The sequence below is a fragment of the Patagioenas fasciata genome, chromosome 9 (genome assembly GCF_037038585.1).
Source record: "Patagioenas fasciata isolate bPatFas1 chromosome 9, bPatFas1.hap1, whole genome shotgun sequence".
NCBI lineage: Eukaryota > Metazoa > Chordata > Aves > Columbiformes > Columbidae > Patagioenas > Patagioenas fasciata.
Genome location: NC_092528.1, coordinates 6,498,046 through 6,522,104, shown reverse-complemented (window position 1 = coordinate 6,522,104; position 24,059 = coordinate 6,498,046). Strand labels below are relative to the sequence as shown.

Genomic DNA, 24,059 nt, shown 5'->3' with positions numbered 1-24,059 from the left:
CTGTGGGCTGAACTCTGTGTCTTGACCTTCTCTTGGTGTTACTGTCATGGCTACCACTCATGTCACTGTCCCTGCTCCACTTACCTGGCACGGGCCACTTCTGGTCTCTGGACCCAGTATCGTGGCAGATGACGGGCTCCCAAAGCCATTCTGCACTCTGATCCTCGCAGCCATAAATCCTGTGCTGCTGTCATGAGCAGTGATTGAGCCTGTCTGGCATAATTTATTCCTCCGGAGCCCACGCAGTTACAGCAGAGATGATCACCCGCTCAAGGGGCAACGCGCGGGATGAAATCTTCCCCTCCCGAGAGCTCCCATGGAAAAACACAGCAGTGTCCATAAACCACCAGCATCAGTATATACCATATATCCCCACCTCCCTGGGATGCTCTCATCCCCTCCTGACCCTTTCTCCTGGCACCACGCTCACGTTTCTTTGAAGAAATGGAGGGATGGAGCAGCCCCAGGGGGAAATGATTAACTTTGGAGCCTGAGCAGCCTGAGCACACCCACGGCCTCGCAGCTCCATCTCTATAGCCCAAATTCCGGCCGTTCTGCAGGGCTTTGCTTGGTGCTGATACCCCAGAGAGTCTCAGCCCATACTGCGGGATGAGTAGTTTTACCTAGGGAGAAATCCGCCCCCATGATGTCCCCTGCCCCCCACTTGCTTGGCTGTGGCTCCACGTGAAGTAAGTGTGCTTTATTGTTTGTCACCTGAAGCACTCGGAAAAAAATTACACAAATCCATCAAAGTAATGAATCTTCTCAGCAGTGGCAAATAGACAGAGACAGACGGGCACTCATCCGAAACAAGCCGTCGTCAAAAATTAATACAAAACAAACAGTTGGTCTTTGGCTCCGTTTCCAGGGTGGTTTGGGCAAGGGGATGGGCAGGTGATGGTCCTTGATGTGAGTGTGACACCGGAGTAGGGACATGTCCCCCAGGTCCCTGTCACCATCGTGGTGTCAACATGACACCTCCATCCGTGCAAACATCTGGCGGCCCAGATGATGGAGCAACACACTGGTCAATGCTACATTATTCTGGTGACTTACGCTTAGGAAAGGGCTGGATTTTGGGGGTGTCAGAGCCTCATCACCCCCCTCCACCCTCGGCCAGTTCCCCCAGCACTCTGGGCTCTCAAACCAGTTTGTCTGTGTCTGAGCAAGCGTGTAAATGCCTTAGGGGAGAGACCGTGCTTGCTGCTATGCCTGGGCACTGCTTGTCACAGCGTGGGCTCCATAAATAATAAATAGTGGCGGTTCTGGCTCCTTTGAGCTTTCATTTTGTTACCCAGCTGTAATATGTCTATATCTGTGTGTGTGTATACATACATATATATATGTATATTGTGTATATAAACACATATATATTTTTAGTGTACATATTACCATTATATGGACTCACAGGGGACAGGTCTGAGGCCACTGCGTGCATGACACAGATGTATTAATATTGGTTGCACACCAAGCTCCTCCACTCCCATAAAGTTCCTATATACCCTGTGCTTGCTGCTGCTTTTGAAGCCCTGGCTTCAGTCGAGCTGTTGCAGTGAGTTTTGAAAGATGGAAAAAGTATCTTGCTCAAAAATCCCACAAAAAAAGCCCACCAGTGGGGGGAAAAAATAATTAAAAAAAAATCAAACCCAGCTCTCAATTTGAACAAAATACAGAAAAATATAGTGATGAGCTTACCTGGGGGAATGGTATTTTGTAACAACACTGGTGTTGCTTCCTGAGGCTGGCATTGTCACCAAGCAGGGATGCTCCTGGGGATGTGACATTTTACCTCCGACCACCATCCAGCTCTTGTCCGAATCTAAAGGAAGGAAACCAGCAGACGACAAATTGGTTTTGACCACAAGAATCTCTCTTGTTTGAACTCTCCCATCTTGAGTGTTGTTTTGGCTTTTTTTTAAATTTATTACTCTACAAAGAGTGCCGGTACCTGCGGGGCTGCCCTTGCCCTGCAGAAAGACGCGGGGACGGAGAGCAGGACGGAAGACGGATGGATCCTGAATTGTTTGTAATTTACGGGGCTCCGTGATTCCTGCCGCCGTACGTCTCCGAGAAATGACACCACTACTTCAGGAGCAGAGATTAATCTGAGCCGGCAGGAGAAGGACAGAACAAATCATCTACTGCAGGAATCTCATTTGATGCCTGTTAGTAAGAGCATCGGGATGAATGGCTTTTGTAAAGACTGCACTGCAACATGTATTTTTTCTCCTTTTCTCTGCTCTTTTTGCAAATTGAGGTCCAAGGAGGCAACCCCGGGCTTCTTTTGGAGCAGGGGAGTCGCCCTTCTGTGCCGGCTCTGGCAAGAGATGTGGGATGGGGTGTTCTGGGTTGAGACTGGGTGAACCTCAGGGCATGGGATTTAGGAGCAACGAGAGAGCTGGAAGCCAAGCCCCAGCTGCAGTGGTGCCTCTGTGCACAGGGATGGGGAGAGGTGCATTAAAAACCACTTTTTAACCATGAACTCACCTGGAGGTCAAGGAGAAGGGGCAGGTTGTGAAGGGGCTGGCATCCTCTGCAAGAAAATCTGAGCGGGCATGGCACATGTTTCTAGGGCACTGTCCCCATACGGCCAAGGAAGAGCAACTCTACTATTAAAAAAAAGCATAAATTCTCAAATTAGAAAGCTCAGCCTCTCCCTTCAGCCATTAAATCCATCACAAAATGTCCCATAGATTTCAGGCTGGACACGAAGGAATTGTTGGCCCTGAGGGTGGTGAGAGCCTGGCCCAGGTTGGGCAGAGAGGTGGTGGATGAACCATCCCTGGAGACATCCCAGGCCAGGCTGGACGGGGCTCTGAGCAACCTGAGCTGGTGAAGATGTCCCTGCTCATGGCAGGGGGGGTGCTGGGGGAGCTGGGAATGTCCCTTCAACACAAACTGCTCTATAATTCTATTCTTCTTACCCTACCCAAGCAGCTCATCCTGAGCACTATTCCAGCGCTACACAGTGCAGCTCAGATCAATCCCAAATCAATTTAATTGATCTTTTTTTAAGGTGCAGTCTCGGAATAGCTGAGACTGTGTAAGGCGCAGCTAAGCATGTACTTCCACAAAATAATTTGTCAGGCCCCACTGTAGAAATCTAATGACGGCTGTAATTTATTGCTGACAGACAATATTTATCACCCCAGCATCCTCTCTTTTCTTTCTCTGTCTCGTTAGGAAATGGCATCAATAATGTTTATTGTAGCTTTTAATTTTTTATCGTTGGTATTCTTACCTTATGCTTGGCTGGAGATGAGAAAAGGCTTTAGAGCAGACAGAGGCTTTGATATGTATGCAGGGGTAAATGATGAATTTAGGAAATTCTTCCTACCTGTTGGGTACTGTACATCTAATGAGGAAAAAAATGGGGTGTTTCCTCCCAAAATCTTGCCCTCCCTTCCCCACCAAGCTTGTGCAAGGTCTGCGGATGATGCTCCAACCCTGCACCTTGCCCAGGAAAAGTCCCAAATGTGGATTCACACTGCGGGGGGGTTTCCTCCAATTTACCCCCCAAAATGTTGTTTCTGGCCCAAACCTTATGCCAGGCAGTGATGGCGAGCAGGAGCACCCAGGTTTACAAACAATCTAGTCTTGCCATCCAGACCACCTACTCCTGTACCTGAAATCCCCCTCACCTTGATTTTCTTTCCTTTTTTCCCAATACTTTTCTCCTAAGCCTTGTTGCAACAATTCCCAAATGGGATTTTTTTTTTCCTCTTTGCAGACATGAATAATTACCAACCCAGTGGTTATTTTAGCATCGTTACAGGAGCCTCTCAGCCGAGCCGGTCATTTACAGATTAGATAGATGTTGCTTGCATTGTTCATAACTGATTACGGGATTGACGGTTTGGCTTTCTCCCAAAATTCAGAGTCCCAGTTTAGCATAATTGGAACTGAACGGCAGAGCGGGTTGGGGGAAGGGGATGGTGACTGCTGACGATTTCGTTAACGCTGATTTTATTGATCCCTGAAAAGGCTCTGATGTTGCAAGTTACTCTTTATAGGGCAATAAAGTTTATAGTGTGGGTTGTCCTGGGGGAGTCACATCTACGTGTCTCCAAATGCTGCCGGGCGATTGCAGAGGCCGTCGCCAACCCCAGTTTGCTGGTTAATAAGCAGAATCCAAGCAAAAAGACAGAACTTGCTTATTGTCATGGAATCAAAACTCCACAAAAGCCAACATGACCAAACTAAAAGGTAAATCCCTCTCAAACGTAGGGTTTTACTGCTTTAAAAGTAAATACTTTAATTATGCTATTTTATTTCTATTCCTATTCTAGTCTATTCTAGTCTAGTCTAGTCTATTCCCATTCTGTGCTATTCCCATTCTGTTCTGTTCTGTTCTATTCTATTCTATTCCCATTCTATTCTATTCCCATTCCATTTCATTCTATTCTGTTCTGTTCTATTCTTGTTCCCGTTCTATTCTGTTCCTGTTCTATTCTATTCCCATTCCTAGTCTATTCCCATTCCTATTCTATTCTAGTCCAGTCTATTCCTAGTCTAGTCTATTCCCATTCCTATTCTATTCCCATTCTATTCTATTCCATTCCTATCCTTATCACATTCCATCCCATTCCATTCCATTCCATTCCATTCCATATTCTACTAATATTCACGGCCCATCCCATCCTCTACTTCTGCTTAATTCTTGTTTTTCTTATTTTGTCCCACAAAATGCTGGAATTTCTGATGTTCACCTTTAATACACTTGTGGCCTTTCTTGCATTTATTCTCACAGTCCCTCTCTGATGTAGGCTGGGCTTAGTACCTTTAAAAGCACAAAATAACCAAACGGTTTCTCCAAAACAATAAATAAAATCCATGGCGGGAGCAAGATAGATTCTGGATGCTTCAGCAAGTCCCCAGCGGGTTCCAATTGTGAACTGGGGGGGATTTCTGGAGGGGGTCGAGGCTTCTTTCCCCCTCCCGACCCCTTCGCTGCTTCCCTCTGACCGCTGAGTTCTCTCTAATGTTCTGGCAAAGCTCCGGTTCCTCGTCCTGCGCCTTGGAGCTCATTTGTCAAACCCAGAGATCTCTATGAAAGGCTGTTAGCAGAGCATTTACTTCCCATTTCTCATCCTACGCTGTCAGCACCTTCCAAGATTAATTAAGGAAAAAAGACAAGATGTCTCTCTTTTGTTGCCCCCTTTTTTTTCTTTTTGTTGTTTTTACAGCCCCTTTCTCTCCATGTCTGAATGTTGGGGAGCAAAACCAGCAAAACCCAATCCTTCCCTCTTGTGGATATTATATTAACATTTGTGCCTCTCTGTAAGTAGAAGTGGTTGGGTGAGCTTTGAACATCAATCCTCTCACACTGAGCCAGGAAAGACCCCAAATCCACCGACTTACGGTTGCTCCGAGCGCTCGTTCCAGACGTACGGGGGTGGGTGTCCTGTCCCTGCATCGCTCCCAGGGTCACACGTCACCATCCGTCTTACCACCGCGGGGTAATCAAGGGTGTTTTTCCAGGCCTGGGTTCATAGACGTGCTCCTTGTACCATCTGTGAGGAACCAGAACCTGTGGTTATCACAGGGCGATGGGCTTTTCCACAGCCCCGTGTGCCCAAGATCCCAAAAAACCCACCGTGCTTGCTCTAACTTGGGCTCTTTGCTCCTGATCCTGCCCTGGTCCCAGCTGTGCAGTTGTATTATTATAATAATATTAAAATAAACTGCTGTCACCTCCCTCTGTCCCAGCGCTGCCCGAGCTCCCCAAGCCCAGCTCCAGTCACCGCCACCACCTTTTCATCTTTTATTCAGTGCCGAACTCACGTGTCGCGTTCCACAGAGGTTGATTTTACAGCAGACTGTTCCCACAGCTCTCCTGTCTGTCCCCAGTCTGACCAGTTCACCCCTGTACCCCAAACCGGTTGCTCCCGCGGGATGGCACCATCGGTCCCGCTTTGCTGTTGGGTGGCGCCTGTGTCCCCGGGGTGTTCTCCAAGATGTTCTGCTGTGCATTTGCAAACCTCAGCCCACAAAAACACCATGGTGAGAGGATTAAAATACTTTCTCCTCGCTCTCCCAGCAACTCAGACCAATTAAACTCTCTCCCAGGTTTTGTTGGGTCCAGCCCTGTGTCAGTACCAGTTTAGCGCCCTGGTTTTTTGAAGCCGTCAAAAAATCCCCACCCTGAGCCACACACAGAATAAAGATGTGAAGCAGCAGATCCCCGGCTGATGTAAATCAATGCAGATCTCCCATCGTCGGCAGAGTTAAACTCACGACCAGCCGGGGACGTAACCCAAAATTCTGCTCGTCAGAGCAAAAGAAATTTCTGCAGTAATTAGATCTGGAGCGTGATTACCCAAAGGGAAACGAAAAACAAATGTGGGTGACAGATATTTCCAGGATAACTGCAGTTATTAATGCTTTTCTCTACCAGTGACAGGCACAGGGGATTAGTATTGCCTGAAAAAGTCTGGTTTATTGTGGGAAAAAATGAGGGCTGGAAATGAAGCAAGTAGAAGGCCATATGCTGCTCGGTGTGCTGGCGGGGTCCGGGGAGGATCGCGTTAGCCAAAACAACAAAAGGCAAATACGTGAGGCATATGTGAGAAGAAACAGGAACCTGTTGCTTCTAAGTTTCCAGTTAGGAACCTGTTATTCTTAGTTGCTCACTCGACTACATCAAAACCTTTTGTTAATAAAAAGTTTGCAAGGAAGTCGGGCTAAAAAAACAACAGTAAAATGAGAATGAGGATTCTTTCTTTGTTTTGTTCTAAATATAAGGAGTGCTGGCATCTGAGGGGTAACATTGATTTCTAACATGTTTTTTTTTTGTCAATAAGCATCATTTGGAGCAACTGGCTTGTTTTCAGGAGTCTGCCCATGTCTGTGCTGCCCATGGCAAAGGCTCCATCCAGCCTATGGCCCCATCTCTGCCGGAGCCACATTCTCCAGGGAAAGCTCAAGGCCTTTATAGCAGCCAACTGTGTGATAACCTGTCCATGTTTAAGCTGAAATTTTAGCTAAAAATCAGATACGTAATAGACAGTTAAAAATCCATGGCACCATCCTAACCACAATCAGTCTTCTTACCTGCTGAAAAGCCACTTGTATCTTCATTTCTTCTACGGATTCAAAGGGAAGACAGTACCAGGGGTTTCCCACCTGGTTTCATGGATGAGATGGTGATTTTTAAGAGTGACACCTCCTGTCTGTGCTTCAAATGGGTCTTGGAACATCCCTCCAGGTACGGGGGCTGAAAGAAAAGTGCAGCCCCTTCTTACAAGACATACTCACTACAAGCCAAACATCTCATGAGCAATAATCAGACATTCACACAAGCGCCAAAACCTAAAAAAGCCGAGCCCCAAACTCCCCCATGTTGCCAAAGCTCAATATGCCAACGAAGAAAACTCCAGACAGCTGCAAAGATGCATCCCAGGTACCTGGACCTCTTCCAATAGGAACGCCAGATATTTGTTTAAACATAGGATTGAAATGCAACAGATGCAAGGAAATGTCAAAATATCCCACAAGTAGGAAGAGGAACAAATACAACTGTCTCTGTAGCTTGCACAGAATGGATAATTTAGAGCCTGCTCGAAGCAAAAATCGTAATAGAGCGAGTCAAAGCAAAGCGCTACTAAATGGGTGTTTACGGAGGGGAACGGCGCTTTTTGCCTTGGCCAAAACGTCTTCAAAAAGGTCGTGTAAACTGAGTGCTGACAGGGCAGGTGGCAAAGGAAACGTCACATTTTACTCACATTTTACTCATAGGTGCCTTCCATCCTGACCAAAGTAGCTCCAGGAGCAAGCGGTGCTGCTGGTGCCAATCTCCTGAAATACAAGGGAACCGTAACGACAAATTTAGGCTTAAAACCTCAATTCTGAATGGTTAAAATTAGAGAAATGACCACCCTCCCGCACGCCGCGCCAATGATTCGCAGCAGAGGGATGTGATGCATTAAAGTATTCAAAAATTCCTGCTCAAAACCATCTGAGGGCCGCATTCCAACAGAGCTGCGTTTTGGGGAGGATAGCGGGATTTAGGATTTGTTTTCAATTCACAACCGAAACCGGGAATTCAATTTTGCTGCATATAGACTTGTAGAGTCCTGCCAATTCCCGTTATAATGGCTTTATTTAGTGCCTCTTTCCCAAACACAAATGGGAGATAACTTCAATCGGCAAAGCAGTTTTGTTCAGTTAGCCAAGACTGGCACTTTTAAAAATAGTTTCAAATATACTTAAATTGGGGCGGAGGGAAGTGCAGAAAGTTCTCTAAAAAGGGACAGAATAATTTTAGAAATCGGCTTCAGAACTGAAGGATTTTGAAAATGTCTAAACCTAAAAATAGAGGGAAACGGATAGTGGTGGGGTTTTTTTACCTCCCTTAATTATTTTTTCTTGTTTTTGCTCCTCACATTGGGGCGACTTCTAAGTTTACACCCAGCCTACGAGCCATTTTGGCTGTTATTCTTGCCTAAGTGACAGCTCTGGGCGGCATCCGAGCACAACCACAACAACCCCAAAGCGAGAGTGAACATCAAAACCTGAGCAACGTCACTGCCAAATCCAGCCCAGCCTGTGGGACTGTCACCTGTGCAGGGGCCCCGAGCCACAAATCCCCCGGGGGGGTCTTGGCTGGGGTCTGGTAGGAGCCGAGCCCTGGTAGAGATGCTCGTTTCTGCTGGAAATACATTTTTGGGGGTGTGCAAAGTGGAAAATTGGCTCATCGTACCCGCAATCTGCCTTTTTTTTGCAGTCTGATGGCTCTAATGTCGCTGCGGCACCGCGACTCAAACTGGAGTCCGTGGGCGGGCGGGATGGACATTTTTGGACCCTTTGGCTTCACTGATGAGGATGACAACGCAGCACAAACCTCAGCACAACCTGGTTCCTTCCCCGCTCCTGGAAAGGTTTCTGCTTTAGACTTAGCAGCTGCTTGGCATTTGGGAGTAGTACAGCGTCCATCAAAGCTGGATGAATTAAAAAAGAGAAACGGTGATGAATTCATCCTTCACTGTGGCATTAGCACAACCCCAGCCCTCTCTCTCCTCCTCGTCAGCGGTGAAAAATGCCTCCTCTCCGCCGACAATTACCTGTTTGGGCTCAGCCCTGCTGGAAATGGCAGCGGCGGCCCCGCCGCTGTGATGGATGAGCCCCGGCCCCCTCCCCGCACCCCGACAATTGACACTCGTGTCCCTTCGCCGCGGATCAAGGGCGAGCTGGGGGGGAAATAAAAAGCGGTGGCAGTGATAAAAGGCGCCTGGAAACGGGTGAATTAGCCCAGGGAAGAGAGGAGATGAATGAAAAGGCGTAGGGTGGGAGGAGATGATGAAAAGGCAGGAGATGAAGGGGGGACTCCGCAGTCCCCATCCAGACCCCCGCCCAGGGTTTATTTGGTTCCCGTGGGTTTGTTTGCTTGCTCATGGTTCTCCTGAGCAAATGGAGTTTGTCCCATCCCGATCTACAAGGGCACTGGATTAAATTATTCAAATATTGAGAACAAAACAAACCAGGGTGATGTGGAGCAGATAAACTTGTCCTCTGGTGCCAGGGTGACCGGAGGTGTCTTGGAAGCGTGAAGCCAAGCGTCACCTCTGGATTCCTCTCGTGTTTCATCCTCCTGTGGGAAGGGGGAGGGTGTCTGAGGGTTTTTGGTTTAGTCTGATGTTTTTGGGAACCCGTCTGCACCCTTAAGCCTCTGGGAAGCTGCTGCTTTGGTGACGGTGCTTTTCCAGGCTGGGGAAATCGCTGTCACCTCCAGAACCAGCTCAGGGGGACCTGGACGGCCAAACCCACCAGTATTTCTCAGGTTTATCACGTCTTTAAGACCTTCAGCTTGGCAACTCAGCTTCCAAGCAGAATCACTTTGGAGGGTAGTTGTTTATATATCACTAAAAGCTCTGGATTAAATTTATAATGGTAATAAACCCACTTCCTGGGTGTGATGCCAGATTTGCTCTGCGCTGCTCAGGTCAAACCAAGCCTTACGTTTGCGCTGGAATCCTTCTACAGTCTAGATTTACAAACAAAAAACCCCATATGACAGAGGAGAGAGGCTGGTGCTTCTAAAGACGCTCTGAAAATGCTTGCACAAGCAGAAATGGCCCCAAAAGAATTATTCCCCATCCCGCCAGCCACAGCAAACCCCAGGACACCGTCCTTGCCCCCCTGTCAGCGCAGCTTCCGATACCCAACTAACCTCATTAAACAGTCGCCGTAGATTTAGCGAACACTGCACATAATCCCATGGAGCCCCTTTCAAACAAGAGACAAACTGTTCTCCGTTTCCAGGTGCGCTGGTCGTAAGGGAGATAGAAACACCAACATAGTTCCCAGTTAATGCAATAACGATGGCTTAGGTGAGGATCCAGGTCAGTCCTTTTTGCAGGTGGGAATAGCTGAGATTACTCTTCATCTCTTCCGTTTAGAAGTGGATTTGGCAATAACGCTACAGAGGAATCTTCTGAGGGCACATTTGGTTCCTGCAGGGTCAGGACTGGTGGTGGTTTAATGTCTTTCGAGGAAGTAAAGCAGGGGTTAGTCACAATCACTATATCTGCATCTACATCTGCATCTACACCTACATCTGCATCATCTATATCTATATCTTTTTTTTTTCAGAAAGTGTTAGTTTGGGAATAATGTATTAATGGTCAGGAACTTGTAATTCCAAAAGCATGTTAAGGAAAAACACATTCTCCCTAAAGTTTTACAGGTTCTGAGTATTTTGGTCTAGAAAAGATGTGCGTTCTCTGACGGACAAAAGTTTGGGAGTCAAAACGGTGGCAACAAGGAGAAAATGACATTTCCCTGTTGCTCTGGGTTTTAAATCCTCCTAATTTTTGCAAGCCACCTTAACACTTGTAAGCTAAAGTATTAATTTTAAAATAGAGAAAACATCCTCTCCCTCCTGCCTCCTTTTCCCCCAGTCCTTTTCTCACACATTTTTCTCTAGTAGAAAAAGCCAAATAATCTAATTTGACGTTTTGGGATAAATTCCCTGCAGGACCTGTAGAAATGCCACCTGCTACCTGCATGTTAGATTGGATCACAAATCAACGGCACCCAGCGCTGTACAGGATCTCTTGATATTTTAATGGCCAAGATATGTCTGGCCGCTAATGATGATACACCCTAAACAGCCCAGCCTGTGTTTTTCTGTAAATGCCAAACACTACCTCTCTATTTGTATCATTCTTAATTGCACCTCCTTAATTACAAGAAGTGAAATTGTTAATTATATTCAGATCTCCAAACCCTTACATTTCAGGCCTGGATATTTTGCAAGTGCAGAATTATCCTTGGGAAGGGCATTTCCCTGCTCTGCGCCCAAAGCTCCTCTTCATTCACGGTTGGAGACTTGTTGAACCAACTGAGCATTGAACAGAATAGAATCATCAAATACTTTGGGTTGGAAGGGACCTTCAAAAGTCAAAACCATGAGTAGCTCAAGTCTTCTGCTCGACCCATCTGCCAAAAGCTGAGCTGGGAGAACATGAGTCCTGCAGACTGGGACGTGGAGGGTCTCCCAATGCTGGGTCCAGAAGTCCTGCTGGTACTGTTGGGATAAATACTAACATTTCTCAGCTGAACCCCCAAAAAAATGCCATTGTAATTGGGGGAAAAAGCTCTAATGGGCCTTGCATCAGGCTCTGCAACTGGGCCATTGTGCAGCCTTCCTCGTCATCGATGGACATGCCTGGAGATTCCTGAAGTGTTGTGCTACAAGGCTCCTTCACGTCCTCTTCTTGCAGGCATCGCTCCTGACCAGTGTTCATAGATACAGGGGAAAAAAACCCACCCAACCTATGCATTCGCAGCTAAATAGTGCCAAAAAGGACGCTAGTGCATCAGTGAATGTGACAGTAGGGAAAAAATATTTCTGTATTTCCAGAAGCTTTAAAATAATTATTATCTTGGCCAGTATGGCAAAGAAAGACAGGAACTCACTTAACTTGTGTATTACAGTGCTTAAAACAGTAGGTTAAGGTCCACACGTTGGGTGGATGCTTTGCTCTCAAGAAACCAGAGGACAAATGGTTGGGTACTCACACTGTTCTCATGCTACAGCTTCTGCACCTTTGTTGGGTTATGAAATGAGAAAGTTTGCGTTATTTTGCTGGAGAAGCCAAGTGACCACAACCTTTCTGCTCGGTGCTGCATGGCGGGAGGAAAATTAGGTTTGGCGTTCGAGGATTCAAGCTAGGAAAAAAAAATTAAAAATTGGTAATGTTGCTTTAAACCTCGGTTTCAAACTTAAGACACACAAATACTCCTTCTGTAAGTGATAGGTGACATAGTACTGTTTGAAAGTGGAGATGTTGACCAACATGTCCAAAGGCTTCCAGCCTGCAGCATCCTATTTGAAGGGATGCTCCCAGACAGCAAATCCACTGCGACATCTTTAGTTTCCACCGCATTTCTGTAACGCCACTTCTCCGAAGAAGTGAGAAGCCCTGAATGCAGCTCTCAACACCCAGGACACTTCTGACATTGGAGATGGAGCATCTTGACCATCTTTAGGTCAGGCTGCATTACCAACAGCACCAGAACCATTCGCAAGTCGTCAAAGTTGCCACATGATTACGTGAGCAAACATTTGGGCTGGAAGTGCTGCTAGTCATTATTTGCACTTCATTTTCTCTTATTTGTTCTCTGTCTTTTAAATAATAGTAATAATAAAAAAATAGAGAAAGCCGAGATGACAGCTGGCAGTATTCACATCCAGGAGCAGAAACGACACCTGTTTGGGGTTTTTTTCGGCAAACCCCCGAGTTTCGCACAGCTCTGCAGCTCCAGGGGAAACGCTGCCGCACAGGCAGCCTGTGCCAGGGAGGAATAAAAACCCCTGCACAGATTTTATCCGGATTTACACCCCAGGGCAGAGAAACAAGAACCAGTTCCCTGTTTCCAGGCCTCCCTGGATTTGGGGGCTTTTCCTGCTTCGTTGCTATTTGGCACCTAATTTGGAGGCCTGATCTCGGCAACAGCTGTTGCTCCAGCTCGGGGTTCAGCGCCATTAATCACGTCAGGAGGCAGCGGTGTTACCTGCAGCGGGAAACGCTGCAGCTGGGGACGGGCTCTGTGGAAACGGCCCCCGAACGGGCTCGCCAAGGAAGGGTTTGTACCTGCCCGTGGAAGCGCAAGGCTCCCTGGGCACGAGAGGAGCTACTCAAGAGCAGAAAAACCCCACGGTAATGCTGGCGTCAGGCACCTGAGGGAGTTTCTTATTGCAATGGTACTTGGGGAAGAGTGGCTGGAAAGCGCTCGGTGGAAAAGGAACCTGGGGGTGTTGGTGACAGCAGCTGAAGATGAGCCAGCGTGGCCCAGGTGGCCACCAGCATCCTGGCTGGTACCAGCACTGGTGTGGCCAGCAGGCCCAGGGCAGTGACCGAACCTGTGCTGGGACCTGGGGAGGCCAAACCGCCAATCCTGGGGGCAGTTTTGGGCCCCTCAGCTCAGGGCTCAAAATGGCAGCAAAATCACCTCAGGGTTCAAAATGGCAGCCAGAGGGGTGGTGGGAATCACCTCACGAAAGGCCTTGAGGTGCTGGAGCGAGTTGAGAGAAGGGAACGGAGCTGGTGAGGGGCTGGAGCACAAGTGTGATGGGAGCGGCTGAGGGAGCTGGGGGTTCAGCTGGAGAACAGGAGCTGAGGGGAGACCTTCTGATCTCTGAACTGCCTGAAAGGAGCTTGGAGCCAGGGGGGTCGGGCTCTGCTCCCCAGGAACAAGCGCCAGGAGCAGAGGAAAGGGCCTCAAGTTGCGCCAGGGGAGGTTGAGGTTGGATGTGGGGAACAATTTCTTCCCCAAAGGGCTGTGGGGCATTGGAACAGGCTGCCCAGGGCAGTGCTGGAGTCACCATCCCTGGAGGGCTGGACAGACGGACATGAGGTTCTCAGGACATGGGGCAGTGCCAGGGCTGGGTTATGGTTGGACTCAATGATCCTGAGAGTCTCTTCCAACCAAAATGATTCTTTGTCTCAAAAAACCCTTCTCCAGAACTCCTATAAATCACATTTCCAGCGGCCGGTTATGGCTCCAGTACCCTGTGTTAAAGAAATCCGCACTGAGTGCTGTTGGAAGGAGGGGGCAGCACCTCAAGCTCAGCCAGCACTTCAGGATAAAGAAGCAGAATAGCAAGTGTGGTTTTACTGCTCCTGGTAGTCCTGGCTTAGCAAGTGGGGGAGCCGGGACCCAGGGCCTGGATCTGGCACCTTCTGCATCAGAGTCATCCCCACCCATCCTAACACCTTGCTTCCAGGACATGGAGAGCTGGCTCCTTCCAAAAAGACAGCTTGTTTACCCCCCAAAATCTTAAGAGATGTCAGTTTAACTTGTGTTTAGGTTTCTTGAAGGATTTCAGTTCTAAGAGAAATCCCCCAAAGCAGAACATCTCCCCAAAAGGCATCTCAGGGCGGATGTTTCTGCTCCAACACCTCAGATTTGAGATCAGCGACATATGGATCTACACTAAAACCCTCCTGAATCATCACATCGAACCTCTCCATCTCCAGCGAGGTATTTTTGGCTTTACACAGAGAAAAGGATCTTGCTCCTGTGGATGCCGTAGACTTATTGCAAACGTTCGTGCCGAGAACAAATGGGCCTTTCTGTGGAAACGATTTCAAACTTCCTCATTGACAAGGAAAAGAGAAAAATCCCAAACTGGTAGAAATACTTGGTCCAACAGAAATAAAGTTGAGGTAAAATGGCAATAACCCAAGCAGCCTCTGTTTACCAGATAGTCTCTCCTCTGAGTCACGCATTGATGTGACTATTAATAATGCGCTGTTATAAAAATCCATCCTTGTAGGAGGAAGGATGCTGTCAAGACTCAAGCAATTTCTTGTTTTCAGTGAAATATGGGTAACATTTGTATTGTGTTTTCAATTCCTCCTTTCAGCTTATTTTCCATTTCCACTTTAATAATAATCTTTAAGCCTAAAAATAGCAGCTCCCTTTTACAATCAGAGTGACCTTTTATATTACGTGTGGATTAGCACGAAATAACCAACTAGTTCGGTTTATAGCTGACAATAAGTACCGCAGCTTTCACCGGTTTAACTTGGCCCCCATTACTTCAAGTTTTCTCATGGGAAAACTGAGGCGGGGGGGCAATAAACCCACTTACTTGGCATTGTTTGGGTGAAGCGCGGGGGATGCCGTCATCCTTGGGAAGAAAACCTGAAAGTCATAAAAAATGTAATATACTTAATTATTGGCATTTTTTAGTTTATCTCCCTTCCCCTGCCCCTAATAGTGAAAATTATCTCTCTGTCAAGAGATCTGTCTCCTTCATATTTCAGCTCTAGTATTACAAAAACGCCTGTTTTTTTCAGAAAGCCATGGTTCCTAATTAATGCACTTTGGTACAGCACCAGCAGGATATTTTGCCTCAGGTTTCATCCTTGGGCCAACTGGGATATTTCCTGCTCCAGCTGCCACACGGATCCCTCTTAATTTTGTGCTTTCTGAGAGCATTTGAATGCAGTGGAAGCTACAGCACCAGGTAACACTTGACTTTAATATTAATAGCTACTTTTTATTCTGGCGTTATCTGGCTTAGTTGAGAGAAGATATTCTCCATGGCAAAGTCCTCGTGCCTTGTTTGACAACGGACCCTCGGAATATTTCAGTATTCCCATATCCTCACGCTGCCTCTTCCGAGAACCCACGTTAACATTTCCTAAAAACCTACAAAGAACAACCCAGCAATTTCAGGCAGGATGATTTTCTTGGCCCAATCTAATAAGTGTCCTGATGCCTTAGTCAAAGTGGTGCCACATTAAATGTCTAAACCTTTTAAAGAATAAATTCTCCATTCACCCAGGACAGGGCTGATCGAGACAGGGATTGAAGCAAGCTCAGCATTACCACTGCAATCTTACTCAGGCCATTGCTTCTCAGAAATCAACCCGTACCTAGGCAGAGAGCTCAGATTTTCTTGCTGTAGGGTTCGGGGCTATCCTTGAAATAAATAACACCTGCAGAAAGCTCTCGTGTCCTCCGTGGTGGAGAGAATCGATAACCTAACTGCTGTACTGGAGCAAACAGGCAGCTCGGCATGATGAGCCAAGGGAAGGAATGGCAGCGGTGTTCGGAAATTTTCAGTCAAATCAAAAGACGAGAAGAAAATAATAATAATAATAGTAGTAATAATAATAATAATAGCAGCCCTGGGATCCTCTTGTGCCATCAAGGTGCATATTGGTGATACTCTTTTGCACTTTTGGTGATGCTCTCTTGCACTTTCCAGTGGCTCGCATGGAGTAGAAGTGTTGCAGATGTCAAGTCTCTTCTGTGAGCTCAGAAATGGGGGTTTCTCCCTGAAGACAGGCTGAGGTGACCACACGTGGCCGTGGTGACCAGGCAGGTCCAAGGTCCAGCTGGGATGCTGAGTCTGCACATCAGGGTTGGGCTCAATGGGCTGCGTGGCCATCACAGTTACATCTGCAAGCAAGGACCCAAAATATCGCTCTACCACCTTCCATCCAACAGAGAAGAAGCCAAGGAACCAGAGAAAAGGGAGAACCCCTCTGAGAACCTCCTCCCTACTGGGGCAAACATTTCTTCCTTAGGAGAAGTGATCCATATCCTCTCAGTAAAGCCATTTTTGTCCAAGATATGCTTGAATATCAAACAAAAGACAGGCTTAGCATTTTCAGTTTGCTCTGCTGCTCCCCTTGATGAAAGAAAATCCTTTCCTTCCAGCTTTTGAACTGGTTTTCCATCCCCTCGGCAAGACCTTGGGCTAGACACAGGGACTAAAGAAAGGACAGCTGGATTTCTTGATTTTTTTATTTTTCCTCTCTTTTTTTAAGAGAAGATTTTTCCCCTCAAGAGTTTTCTCACTTATGATGGACTTGAGTTTTGCATCTCACTCCAAAACCGAGCAGTGCCAAGCACGGGCTGCCTGCGATGGTTTTTAAGGCTAAACCGGGTGTTCTCAGACCCTGTTTTACTGCCAAACCTCCCAATCAGTCTGTGAGAGGCTGTATTCGGAATGGTGTATTTGCTACATGTCCTCCCCAATTGCAGTCTCATCACTACACTAATACCACTCTCTTTCTTTTCAAGCATCCCCTGCCTTGCTTGTAGAACATGATGTGGATGAGAGTGAGGGAGCGAGTGTCCTGTCCCCACTGCTGCCTGTGTCACACTGCGCCTCCCGGGTGACTTAGCAGTACAGACTATTTTTTTGTTATTTTGTTATTTTAAAAAATTACCTGCAGTGATTAAATATGAAAGGACATCGTGCCAAACAATCACAGAATCATTTTGGTTGGAAGAGACCCTCAGGATCAACAAGCCAACCGTTACCCACCCCTGGCACTGCCCCATGTCCTGAGAACCTCATGTCCGTCTGTCCAACCCTCCAGGGATGGTGACTCCAGCACTGCCCTGGGCAGCCTGTTCCAATGCCCCACAGCCCTTTGGGGAAGAAATTGTTCCCCACATCCAACCTCAACCTCCCCTGGCATATCTTTTCAGTAATGAATTCTTGATATCTTCTCTAACCCATCCTGATTTCCATGTGGTGGGATCTAGTTTCTCACCTGCCGTTTTCATTTGCAAACCGTAAATTTTTTGCCTTATGAGAGGGAGCAAAAGCCACCAGAGCTGGCAAATCTCTCTTTTCTTCCATGGGCAAGGGAGATTGCTCCACGCTTATGTTTTAGGCTGTCTCATCATGAACTAACATGAGTACTCCTTCCACTTCTCCTCTGTTGCACAGCTCCATCCAGGCACCGGGATTCCCTCCCAGCCTCGGGAGGAACATCCCATGTTCCCTACATCTCCGTTCGGGGTGCTGAGAGCCTGGCCCGGGTTGGGCAGAGAGGTGGTGGATGAACCATCCCTGGAGACATCCCAGGCCAGGCTGGACGGGGCTCTGAGCAACCTGAGCTGGTGAAGATGTCCCTGTCATGGCAGGGGGGGCACTGGGGGAGCTGGGAACGTCCCTTCAACACAAACCATCCTGTGATTCTATGGGCCTGGAGGGCTGTGATGAAGAAGAGCAGATGATCTAAGGGTTTGTGGACCTCCTGGCTGCTCCCCATCCCACCCGGCCGCCAGACCAGTGCCCAACCCGCCCAGAATCTGATTGCCTGCACCGATGGAAGTGTTAATTTTCACCTATGCTAAATGCTTCTTTGAATAATTTATTGGTTATTTATTCTGCCTGAGAGGAAGGTCAGACCAAGCATTTAAATGGAAATGCTGTTCACAAAAGCTACAGAAAACATCAGTAATTATTGCTGCTTCTCAGCTGGACCAAGTTTTAAAGCCAGGCTGGTCAGGAGGACCTTGCTGTTGATCTCAGGTCTTACTAAGCTTCATTTCTGATGCTTTGCAGAGGGTTTCCCAGAACATGGCCCAAGTCCATCCCACGTCCCTCAATGACCTGAGGTCAGCAGTGTCCCCATTGCAACCATTACAATCACACCTGGCTCATCAAACCTGAACCACTTTTCAGGGAGCGGACACCCAGTTGTCCTCAACAGACAACGACAAGAACAAGCAGGTGGCTACAAAATGACGTGAATGAGACAAACTGGACCTCAACAGACAGTTAAGGACCAGCAGGTCCCCGGAGATGGTGTCACTGCAAAAGGTCCCCAGATGTGCTCAGCTTTGTGATACCATCAAAGCTGCACAAATGGGACTGTTTGATTTGTCAAAAATAAAAGGCACCTCCGAAGTTCCCACTAAAAACCCACAGCATTTTCTTTCCCTTGAATTACCACATTGTAATCTGTTTTGCAGTGAGACCCATCGTATTAGTTTTGGCAGGACAGAGGGGAAAAGACAAGGCCCTAGAACAGTCCATAACTGATGACAATCACTTTTGCTATCCCGATAGTAATTTCTTTTTCAATCAAAAAGAAGTTCCGTGCTTCTCTGGTTAAATCCTGCCAGCTCCACCAGCGTGTACATCTGCAGCGCAGATTCCTCCTGGGACTTCTGTACAAAGCCAGACTTGGGTGGGTTTGATCCCTTAGAAAAAAATTGTTTGTAAAGCTTAATAGCATCTACTTTCCCCCTAAAATAATGTTTGCAGCAAAATGATCCTACTGGGCTCCATATGAAACAGCAGCACAATATAATTAACTGGGATACGGCAGAAATATTGGGGACTTTGGGTGGTGATATTGCAGACTGTTCTCTCACACAGGCAAGCAGATCACTACATTATAACAGGGAAGACAAAGGATATTTATTATTATTGTGTTGAAGCAACGTTTGGTTCTAACACACAGTAGTGAACGGAAACCCACAAGTGAAATAAAAATCCTCTAATTCACGTCCTCGCTGTTAAAATTACAGATAAAAGAGTGATCCTGGATGTTCCAAAGCCAAGCAAAATAGCAGGATAGATAAAAATAATATATATATATATGGCTGAAATCCAAAGTAACTCAGGCAAACCCTATAGGATGAAGCAGTTTATCACGGAGGAGAGGGGGCGGCTGAAGGAAGAGGCCGCAGCAGAACAGGATGAATGATTTTATGGGCTTCGATACTTAACGGCCCAACTGGAAATGACATGAAAGTCCCTGATTTTCAAGGTGAGTGGCCAGAGCCATCTCAGAGCCTCTGTCATCAGCGGCCACTGCTGGCAATCTCAGCGAGCCACTCCGCAGATGTCCCCAGAGACCCGCTGAGCAGGAGGGCACCAGCTGCCCACGCTGGCCCCAGCCCAAACTCCTCCGGCAAAGGCTGATCTTGGCAAAGTTTCTGCTCTGTACTGGGAATTCAAAGAGCTCCTTCATGCTTTCTGACCCGGGATTAGAAACATTTTCAGTCAAGAACTTGAATTTTTTTCTTGGTTAGTCCCAGTTCTTGAGAATATATGTTTTCTGATAAGTTCCTCTTTTAGCTGGGAGAGATTCTATTTCTTTGGGTGTCATAGAAACATTTTGGTTGAAAAGACCCTCCAGATCATCGAGTCCAACTCTTCCCCCAGCCCTGGCACTGCCCCATGTCCTGGGAACCTCATGTCTGTCTGTCCAACCCTCCAGGGATGGTGACTCCAGCACTGCCCTGGGCAGCCTGTTCCAATGCCCCACAGCCCTTTGGGGAAGAAATTGTTCCCCACATCCAACCTCAGCCTCCCCTGGTGTGAAACCAAATGCATGAGCAAAAGCTGTTCTTACCTGCAGGAGGGACAGACCAGCGCTCCATGCTGCGATTGCTTGGGTGGTGTCCACATTGGTGGGTTTTGGCTTGCATGCATCCAAGTAATTAGTGACTTCTGGCAGTTTTGCATCTCCAACTTCCAGCAGTTTGTCCTATATTTCAACAGACCCATAAAAAGATCAGGGAATTCACTCAAGCATGAACAGTTACAAGCATAAAAGTGAGCAGGGATGGCCCAAATACTTGCCGTAAGGTGCTCCCCAGCCTCACTGTGACACCTCACAGGAATCAGGCAGCAATTAAGGGTCCCCACCTTACTCCCAACTGACCCCTTCTCCTTCAGGGAGAAACCAAAGCACAGCAGAGCCACCAAGACCTCCAGTAACAGACCCTGCTTTGACCCACAGAATCCCAGCCTGGTTGGGTTTCAGAATCTCTGTAGCTCCCCCAGTGCAACCCCTGCTCACACAGGGTCACAGAGCAGATCACACAGGTGGGTCCAGGCGGGTTTGAATGTCTCAGAGAAGGAGACTCCACACCCGCTCTGGGCAGCCTGGGCCAGGCTCTGGCACCTCCCAGCAAAGAAGTTTCTGCTCATGTTCAGATGGAGCCTCCTGTGTTTCAGTCTGTGCCCGTTGCCCCTCACCCTGGCGTTGGGCACCACTGAACAGAGTCTGGTCCATCCTCTGACACCCACCCTGAGCTACTGATCCATTGATCAGATCCCTCTCAGCTTCTCTTCTCCAGCTCAACAGCCCCAGCTCTCTCAGTGTCTCCTCAGCACAAAGATGCTCCAGACCCCTCAGCATCTTTGTGTCCCTGCGCTGGACTCTCCAGTAATTCCTTGTCCTTCTTCCCACCATCAGCTGGTCTCTCTCAAAATGCAAACACATTTCTGTAGCACTTGGCTTTGCTTTAGTGTAGCAGGCAGACTCCAGGGCGAACCGGGAGTCAGTCCTGAATCACCGTCTCTGCATAAAGGTCCATCATCATGAGGGTCCTCCATGCCTTCCCCTTACCTGGGGGCTTTCTGTTCTAGAGACCTCAAATCCTGGGGTGCTCTGCTGCCCTTGGGTGAGGAAATGGCATTCCTGGGCTCAAAGAGCTCAGCAAATAGACAAAAACCATCCAAAGCAGTACGATGGAAATCACCGGAAGGGCCCTCCGGACTCCTCCAGCACTTGCGAGTGCTAATCGCTAGCAGTCCAATTACACTCATGCCTCTGATGGATTTAATTGCTGAGTTGCTGAGGAGATAAGTGACCTATTACGGATCATTGTTTACAGCAAATTAGTTCAGAAATTCCCATCTTCCTGCCTGTCATGCTCAGAGGGCAAACTCCCTCGGCTCTGCCACCAAGTCAGCCAAGGACTTCCCTGGCTCCAGCTGATGCAAGCTCGGTCAGGAGGAAAAGCTGAGCAAAGACACATCTAGGGCAGAAACACAAGCCTGGCTGCTCAGCAGAAGAAAGCTCTGAGATGAAAGAGGTCAAAGAAAGAAAGCAACAGCTCGGAGTTTAAAAAAATACCTAAGGAAAGAAGCCACGGAGGTCCTGTAGCAGCAGATGAGGGGAGTTGACACAGACATACCAAAAGCATAATTCAGGGCAGGCCTAAAGGCTCAGACCTGAGCTTAAATGAAGCTGGTGGAGCGGTGGGCAGAGGATGGGTGGGTGGAGGTTCCAGGTGAGGCTGCTCAGGGCAGTTAATGCACATAAGGCCCTGACAGCTTCTTCAGCTCTAAAGGAACCTCAGAGGAGAAAGTCCCAGGACCTCCAGGCAGGCTGAAATCTAAGAGTAAAAAAAGGAATGGGGAGGGAACATTTTTCTTTGCAAGACATATATGGGGATGGGCTGAAAAGATACTTAAGAGATTTTTTGCATTTTTTTTTTTTGTAAACGGGGTAAAAATGCATTTCTGATGGCTCCAAAGCTCTCTGCCATGTCAAGTGGGGTGTCTATCTGGGAGACTGGAGGTGGGGCTGGTGGCAGCCCCTCTGCCCTTGGTCATGCTGGTGAGGTCTCTCACGAGTTGTAGTACTTATACAGAATCATAGAATTATTTTGGTTGGAAGAGACCCACAAGATCATCGAGTCCAGCCACTAACCCACCCCTGGCACTGCCCCATGTCCTGAGAACCTCATGTCCGTCTGTCCAGCCCTCCAGGGATGGTGACTCCAGCACTGCCCTGGGCAGCCTGTTCCAATGCCCCACAGCCCTTTGGGGAAGAAATTGTTCCCCACATCCAACCTCAACCTCCCCTGGCGCAACTTGAGGCCGTTTCCTCTGGTCCTGGCACTTGTTCCTGGGGAGCAGAGCCCGACCCCCCTGGCTCCAAGCTCCTTTCAGGCAGTTCAGAGATCAGAAGGTCTCTCCTCAGCTCCTGTTCTCCAGCTGAACCCCCAGGTCCCTCAGCCGCTCCCATCACACTTGTGCTCCAGCCCCTCACCAGCTCCGTTCCCTTCTCTCAACTCGCTCCAGCACCTCAAGGCCTTTCTTGATGTGAGGCACCCAAAATTGCCCCCAGGATTGGCGGTTTGTCCTCCCCAGGTCCCAGCACAGGTTCGGTCACTGCCCTGGGCCTGCTGGCCACACCAGTGCTGGTACCAGCCAGGACGCTGGGGGACTTCTTGGTATGATACAGGAGCTCTTACCATCTTCTACAGACAGCGCTGGGTAGCCACAGTCCTCTTGGAAAACAGGGCTCATCCCTCCCTGGGGACAGCAGGGGTTGTGTGCTGCTCTCTGGGCTTGGCTGCTATTGTACGTGGATAAATACAACAGCAGGACCACATTATCCGGACTGTTACCAAGAGATAAAAAGAATTAAAGCAGGGGGAACGCAAGAAGCTTAAAAACAGGCCTGCCCTTGACTTGCGCGATATATTTCAACAGACCCATAAAAAGATCAGGGAATTCACTCAAGCGTGAATAGTTACAAGCATAAAAGAATGGCAGTATTATATTTATTATTAAAGCCCTTTAAAAGCCCCCTTATTGCAGATGGATTCTGAGCCTCTGGGGAAAGTCAGGGACAGGATATTTAGCAAAAATGTTATTAAAAATAGAAATTGTTTCCCATGACTTAACCTTATTGCCTAGGGGGAAATCACTTAGGTGATGTTATTGGAGAGCATGCAGTTACGAGACCGCGATTGTTATGGAAGACCATGCACAAGGTTTCTGGAACAGCAGCAATGTTTTTGCTTCCAGGGAAGCAAATTTACCTGTGCACCCCACCAAATGTCTGCAGTCCCCCCAGAAGAACAAGGAAGGTTTTTCCCTCGAGCCCACGTGCCTTTAACCAACCAACCTGCCCCGCAATGAGCACGTGGGGCTGTCGGCGGGGCATGATCAACGTAATTAATTGCGTTGTCACCTGGGAATTTTTCTATTTGTCATCATCGTGAACCAAGTCTGCAGCTCCAAGATGCGTCCAATTCACCCTCCTTGCTCTGGAGGGACTTGGAAGTGGTGGCCAAATGGTGCCATGGTTTGTTTGCCTCGATGTTAATAATAGAAAGCTTTTCTTCCCTCAAGTTTTCTTCAGAACCTGCAAAGGAAAAGTCTGATTATGACAGAAAACCCACTCTGCCCCACAGCAGCACCAAGTGTGATCCCCTCCCCTGCAACCACGGCCCAAAGCTCTTTGGGAAACGCGGCTCCAGAGGCTGTGGTGATGCCAGGGGATCGCTGAGCTGAGCAGGTTGTCCCCTGCCTTCCTCCTGGGACGCGTATCAAGGAAGATGGGCAGATACCAAACATCCATCACAGGCGCTTGTCCCTTCGGCAGCCTGACATTGGTGCGGCAAAACAGGTTTTGATCACTTGAGCTTAATGTCACCGCAATCATTGCCTGGAATGTAATTTTGTCTTAAAAAAAACAAAAAGAGAGGATAAAAAATGAGACTCAAAGGTCTCGGTGCTTCAGAAAAGCTGGCTCTGAAGT

General features: G+C 47.9%; 1 long non-coding RNA gene across 7 annotated transcripts in view; it reads right to left on the bottom strand.

The window, feature by feature from the left end:
- LOC136105064 (uncharacterized) overlaps positions 1 to 23,662 on the bottom strand; it is a 32,272-nt gene extending 8,610 nt beyond the window's left edge. Inside the window, exons 1-16 of one of the 7 annotated variants that reach the window (XR_011740442.1) lie at positions 23,490 to 23,662; positions 22,765 to 22,913; positions 20,127 to 20,261; positions 15,891 to 16,419; positions 15,101 to 15,153; positions 11,233 to 12,171; positions 10,169 to 10,483; positions 9,480 to 9,589; positions 8,702 to 8,939; positions 7,725 to 7,797; positions 7,054 to 7,216; positions 5,785 to 5,981; positions 5,362 to 5,513; positions 2,488 to 2,609; positions 1,696 to 1,819; positions 228 to 311 (exon numbers count right to left, since the gene is read on the bottom strand). This is a non-coding gene — a long non-coding RNA (uncharacterized lncRNA). Of the gene's footprint in view, positions 1 to 84; positions 312 to 1,695; positions 1,820 to 2,487; positions 2,610 to 5,361; positions 5,514 to 5,784; positions 5,982 to 7,053; positions 7,217 to 7,724; positions 7,798 to 8,701; positions 8,940 to 9,479; positions 9,590 to 10,168; positions 10,484 to 11,232; positions 12,172 to 15,100; positions 15,154 to 15,890; positions 16,420 to 20,126; positions 20,262 to 22,764; positions 22,914 to 23,489 lie in introns of those variants that run through there. The other 6 variants (XR_011740444.1, XR_011740441.1, XR_011740447.1 and 3 more) reach the window with 6 other exon arrangements.
- Between the last annotated feature and the right edge of the window lie 397 nt (positions 23,663 to 24,059).